Consider the following 7,247-nt stretch of genomic DNA (forward strand, 5'->3'; position numbering starts at 1 on the left):
TCCTTATGGATAGGGATCGTAGGAGTTCCTCTCGAAGTCACTCACGATCTGTATCGCGCTACACACCCATGGGCCCACCTTCACGGCCAGACCAGGAGGGAGCATCTAGTCGACACTCTCCAGCCACTAGCCCTAGGGATAGGAGATGATTTTATGATGTACAGTGACCTAGTTTTGTATACGATCCACACATATATATATGTATATATACATGCTTCTCTTTTGTCTCAAAATGTGTTATCTTTAATGCTTCAAACAGTGTATATTTTGTTTTGATTAAATCTAATTCATTTGGTAAATGTACATGTATGTTCAGAATTTAATTTCCATGTGATTGATTTCTCAATGCTCCATGATTAAATTGATACATGTGTGACTTAACTAAATATTTAATCAAGTACAACATTGATGATAAGGAAGAAATATGCATTAAGTCTAAGAATCATATAACTAATGTGATTTAATTTTGAACTTAAACACCACATGATACAATTCTACTTAATACATAAAGACATTGTATAATATGAGAAATGTAAACCTTTTACAATTTACATTAATGAATTCAAGACAAACTATAAAGTAAGAAGACATGCTTGTTAGGAACGAAGCAATATAAATTAAACGACATAACATTTAATTCTATTTTGCTTTAATTAAGAAATACTAACATATTATCCAATGTTGAGGAATTTGAAAAGAAGATAGATAAGAAATGAAGAATTAAGCATAATATCTACGCAAGTGCATAGCATTGATAGGTTCTCTAAGAGGCATACCGTCTACATCCGCTATTTTGTAAGCACCTGATCCATAATCCTCAATAACGATATATGGTCCAAGCCAATTAGGACTAAATTTTCCCTTTTCAGCAGGCAAGGCATTCACATTGCACTGATTCTCATAAAGGACTAAGTCACCTACTGAGAAGGAACGTTGAATAACCTTGTCATTATAGCTTCGTTGTAGAGTTTTGTGATACGCTTGAATATGCTCAAGAGCGTTTATGCACTGTTTGTCAAGTATCTCAAGCTGTTGAAGTCGTTGTTCCCTATAAGAGTCATCATCTACTATACCTTTGAGAGAAACCCTAAGTGATGGAATTTCTAACTCTAAGGGCATAATAGCATCAGCACCATAGACAAGATTATAAGGAGTAGTTCCCATAGCAATTCGTACACTCGTTCGATAGGCCCAAAGAGCATAGATCAGCTGGTTACTCCAATCCTTACCATGTTTATTCATGGTTTTGCGAAGAATTTGTTCAATTATCTTATTGGATGATTCGGCTTGGTCATTTGATTGAGGATAGTAAGGTGTAGAAAATCGATGTTTGATATGATACTTCTTGAGGAATTTCTTCACGTCCTTGTTTTTAAATGATGTCCCATTATCTGAGATAATAGTAGAAGGTATCCCGAATCGAGAAATGATGTTTTCTAGAAGAAATTGACAAATCACTTCAGCAGTGGTAGAGCGAAGGGGAATAGCTTCTACCCACTTCGTAAAGTAATCTGTTGTGGTTATAATGAAGGTGTCGCCTTGAGATGAAGGAGGAGAAATTTTTCCAATAAGATCCAAACCCCATGCGGAAAAAGGCCAAGAAGCTACTTGAGAACGAAGTTCTTGGGCAGGAGCATGAATCAGATTATTGTGTTGTTGACATTGATGACATTTTTTAACAAATGAAAAGGAATCCTTCTGCATAGTTTGCCAATAGTATCCCATACGAAGCAACCTATGAACCAGGGATTTGCCCCCAAAATGCCCCCCACAGGCACCTGAATGTGCCTCTTCAAGAGCAACGGGGATTTCCGACTTGTTAAGACAATGAAGGAGAAGACCATCATAACCCCTTCGGTAAAGGACATTAGAAAGGATGATATATCTAGCAGACAGCTTGCAGATTCTAGCCCTAGCGTTCCTATTAGCGGAATCAGGAAAGGTACCATCAGTCAAATATCTTACGATATGCGAGTACCATTCGTCTGAGTCTACAAAGTCACAAAATGTTATCAAGCTAGAATCATCTTCGATAGCTGGAGAAATAAGATTGTGAATAACGAAATTAAGATTGATCATAGGGTCCTCTAAAGATACTAGAGAAGCCACACATGCCATTGCATCCGCATGTCGATTATCTTTTCGAGGAACGGGTTCCATGGTATAAGAATCGAAATTTTGTAATAAAGAGATAGCAAGATCTTTATATTGTGATAATTTGTCTTGTTTTGCTTGATACACTCCTGTTACCTATCTTATAATCAATTGTGAATCTCCATAGATATGTATGTGTTTTATATTCAGAGCCAAGGCTGCTTTTATTCCCGCTATAAGAGCCTCATACTCAGCAACGTTATTGGTACACAGGAAATTTAGACGATATGATAAAGGAATAGGTTTCTTTGTAGGAGAAATCAGAACAACCCCTGCCCTCGATCCCGTACGACACTTAGAGCCATCAAAGTACAACTCCCAAGTTTCATCTTTCTTTATAGAAAGAATGAAGTCGTCAGGAAAGGATTCAGGGTTAGGGAAGGAGAAAGGTGAAGGGGCCTCAACTAAGTGATCGGTCAACGCTTGTCCTTTAATTGCTCTTTGGGAAACGAATTTAAGGTCAAATTCAGTTAACATCATAACCCACTTAGCTAGACGTCCTGATAAATCAGTTTTAGAGAAAAGATGCTTCAAAGGATCAAACTTAACCATGACATGGACTTTTGAATTTAAAAGATAATGTCTCAATTTCTGAGTCGCAAATACCAAGGCCAAGCATTGTCTTTCTATCGCAGAATATCGGGTCTCATAATCGAGTAAGGTACGACTTATGTAATAAACCGGACATTCCTTACCATCTTTATCATGTTGTGCCAACAATGCTGCGAGAGCATGAGAGGAAGCAGCTGTATACAGAAGGAAGGGTTTAGAAGGTTCGGCAGGTTGAAGAATAGGAGGACTAGCCAAATACACTTTTAAATCTTCGAATGCTTGCTGACAATCCTCATTCCATTGAAAAGTGATATCCTTTTTAAGAAGTTGAGTAAAAGGAAAGGTACGATCCGCAAGCTGAGACACGAACCTATGAATAGCTTGAATCTTTCCTTGTAAGCTTTTAATTTGAGACACATTTCTAGGAGGTGGCATGTTGACAATAGCATCTATTTTCTTAGTGTCCACCTCAATCCCACGATGCGAAACTATGAATCCTAATAGTTTTCCACTATCCACACCAAAAACACATTTTCGGGGATTCAAGCGCATGTGATATTTACGAATTCTTTCAAAAATTTGTCGGAGGATTTTAACATGATCCATGCGAAGAAAGGATTTGGCCAAAATATCATCAACATAATCCTCTAAAATCTTATGCATATAATCATGAAAGATAAGGGTCATCGCTCGTTGATAGGTTGCACCGGCATTTTTAAGTCCAAAAGGCATCATTATCCAACAAAATGTACCCCAAGGAGTGGTGAAAGCAGTTTTGAATTGATCTTGAGGGTTAATAAAAATTTGATTGTAACCTGAAAAACCATCCATGAAGGATAACAAGGCACGTCCTGCCGTAGAATCAACTATCATGTCAATGTTGGGAAGAGGGAAATCATCTTTCAAGGAAGCTTTATTCAAATCTCGAAAGTCAATACACATTCTTATTTTGTTGTCTGGTTTAGCCACATCGACAATATTTGAAATCCATGGGGAATAGTCAATAGGGCGGATAAATCCAGCCTCCAATAATTTTTCAATCTCAGCCTTAACAAGCAGAGCCACCTTAGGATTCATTTTTCGAATCTTTTGTTTCACGGGCTTAGCGTCAGGAACTAAGACAATATTATGAGTAACGATCTTCGGATCTATACCAGGCATGTCAGAATATGCCCAAGCAAAGATCTCAGGGAATTCATGCAATAGTTCTTCATATTGTTTCTGTTCCTCTTCATCTAAACATTTCCCAATTTTAATGACTTTCTCTTTATTGCAAGGATCCATCTTAACATCAGTGGTGTCACTTATGAGAAGATTACTCTGTTGAGGAGTATCCTTTAACTGAGGGAATTCTTTCACAATCTTATCGTTATCAATCCCTTTTCCAAAATAGGCTTCGGTGTTCAAACAATAAGGGAGTCCCCTATTGTGATGATAACGAGGAAGAGTGTCATAGGCTCCCAAGAACTCAGCTAAAGCATCGTCGGTAGGAAAGATATCCAAAGCACAATCACCCGAAGAATCCTCATCAATATACTCAGGGTGTTGTATTGATAGAGATGTAGAAATAGCATTAACACTAATGCATGGTCTTTTAGAAGCTTTAGTACGTCTGCAGGGATTATAGCCAAGTCCAAAGGCATAATTGTGAAAATTAGTCTCTAGAGGAACTCTTATCCCTTGTTCATTAGCACCACAACCTTTTCCATGATACCCATGCTTAGCGAAAATGCGAAAACCACGACCATAACGATCAGCCATTTCAGGAAGAGAAGGTGGTTTTTCATAAGACAAAGAATCAAACTCTTCATAATTATAGATGTGAGGAGAAGAAGTTTGAGAAGCGGCCACAAAATTATTACTCATAGATTCAGGTAAGGTTGATTGATTTTTAGCTTCTTCTTTCTTTTCAACTTTATGATTTTCAACTTCTTTCTTCTTTCCAACTTAAATTTCTCTAGAAGGAACCTTATATTCACCTACAAAGGTTGGGTTAAAATCAAGAGATCCCCAATCATCCTCTGCAAGAACCTTCTCAGGATCAAAATCCTTTTTATGTGTATTTTCAAGTCGAGAAGGATCTTCTTCAGGAGTTCCAGACTCATCCGAAGGATTTTGATCATCGGAGAGCGAAGACTCATTGATAGGTTTCTTGTTTAAAGAGTCATCACTAGACGAGGATGGCTTAGAAGAATCTCCTTTGGAATTAGATGTTTGTAGACAAGCTTGAAAATTAGTATCACCCCTCAAGGTGTATGTCTTATTGTTATAAAGGAATTTAACTTGTCTATGCAATGTAGAGGGGACAGCTTGCATGCTGTGAATCCAAGGCCTCCCTAATAACAAGTTATATGTTAAATTTCCAGGCATAACATGGATAGGAGTAGGCAAAGTAACAGGTCCCACTATGAGAGGTAAGGTGATGATACCTAATGAAGTCTTAGCCACATTGTCAAAGCCACGAATGGGACGAGAGTCAGGCTCCATAAGAGATGTATCCACATTCATCTTATGCAATAAATTAATGCTACACACATTAAGGCCAGAGCCATTATCTACTAGTGTTCGTCTTATAGCAGTGTCTTTCATGACAACCACAATCATCAAGGGATCATATTGTTGTTGAATTTCACTAGTAGGCAACTCATCTTGGGTAAACACAATTTGAGCTTTAGGATTCATCACAGAGTTAACAAAAGATGCTATATTACTAGATGTATTCGGTGGAGGAACATTCAAATCTTTCAAGGCATCTTGTAACATTCCATGATAAGCGGAAGAAGTTTGAATCAAATCCCAAAGGGATATCTTAGCAGGGGTAGCTTTAAGTTGTTCTATGAGATCATATTCCTTACCCATAACTTGCGAAATACGGGGAGCTTGAGGAAGAATTGGTTGAGGATTAGGAAGAGAGACTAGAATAACAGGAGGAGGATTAGGTTGCCTATTATTTCTGGTATGATAGGTATGGGCAACCGCATGATAACTCTCTCTAGTTATTTGCTTAGCATAATTGTAAGGACTTATAGGTTTTCTTCCTTGCATGGTGATGATTGGTTTATTCGAAGTACGAAAGGAATCATGATCATACCTTCCTTGGACAGTCAGGAGAGGTGTTTTAGGACTTTGAAAGGTGGGAGAAGGATAAGCACCCTGGACTTCAAAGAGAGGCTTGTTATATTCATTCAAATTTATCATGTTAACCAATTTAGAGGTCTTGTTTTTGTTTAAAGGTTTCGACAAAGCCACAAAGTCATCAAGAGCATCATCCAACAAAGCATGATCATATCGGTTAAAAGGTTTGTCTTTTGATTCAAAAAGAGACATCTCCTCATAGAGGGGATTATTGAAAACAACCATGTTACTAGATTCAGGGGAAGAGTGGATAGGAATGTATCCTTGAGAGGAACCATTCGACTTATCTTTCTCATCACACCTAAATGGCATAGTAACAAGGTTTATGAGTTTTTGGTAAAATGAAGGTTTAGCATCCTTAGGGTTCAAAAACTCATCTAAAGCTTCATCTAATTCATCTTGGCTATACTCATAATAATCCTCAAAAGCATGAACATTTTGCAAATAAAAATCTGACATTTTGAAAAGATTGCATAAAATTTAAACACACAATGCAAAGAAACACACTCTTCTCTTTTTTTTTCTTTTTTTTTTTTCTCTTTTAATGAAATGAAATGAAAACACCCTAAATCTAGATCTAGATCTAACAAATGCAATGCAAGAGGAAGTAGTGATAGATTCACGTCGGGTTCACCAAAATGTGTAGGGGAAAAAGCGAGACTAGGTTAATCATGCCCTAATCCTACCTTTTGACACACATTACGGAATACAAAAGAGCCTAGAGATATCGCACAATTGGCTACTTCTTTTGGTGAAAGAGAGAGCCACGGGATATCTATTAGGATTTCTATTCCCTTGTTGAAATTGTAAGATCAAGTGATGCAAGTTCAAACCCTAATCCCAAATGCAAGTACGAACTAATAACAAGATTGTAGAATTGAGATTAAACAATGAACAACTGTAAGTACAAGGATGAAATAAGAATGCAGATATGTACCCGGAGTCGAAATCGGACTGGAAATGTTCGGGACGGGGGCGCAGGCGCCATTGTCCTGAAAACTGCACCGGAAACTGTTGTTCTGCACTCTAAAACACTATCTGGAAACTGTCTGCAAACTGTCTGTCCGGAGGACCAGGGCGCCCAGCGCCTCTGTCCCAGGGACCAGGGTGCCCAGCGCCCCTGTCCTGGCAGGACCAGGGCGCCCAGCGCCCCTGTCCTAGTCTCCTGCTCTGCAATTTCACACAGAGTGCTATTCCAACCTTCTCTCTCCGGATCTGTATCCCGCGGCGTCGTCTGAATCCCGAAACCTGCAATAATATCTGAAAAGGGGGAGGGGCGGCTATATAGGGTTTTGCCTTAGTCAAACCCCCGCTTCGGTGATTTCCACCTCCACGAATAGCCAAGTTGTTTTGTAAACTGTATTGTGTGTGCAGACCTAGTGTGTGTGCAAGGTCCAAAATGCAAG

Source organism: Cryptomeria japonica, chromosome 9 (assembly GCF_030272615.1).
Source record: "Cryptomeria japonica chromosome 9, Sugi_1.0, whole genome shotgun sequence".
Taxonomy (NCBI): Eukaryota; Viridiplantae; Streptophyta; class Pinopsida; order Cupressales; family Cupressaceae; genus Cryptomeria; species Cryptomeria japonica.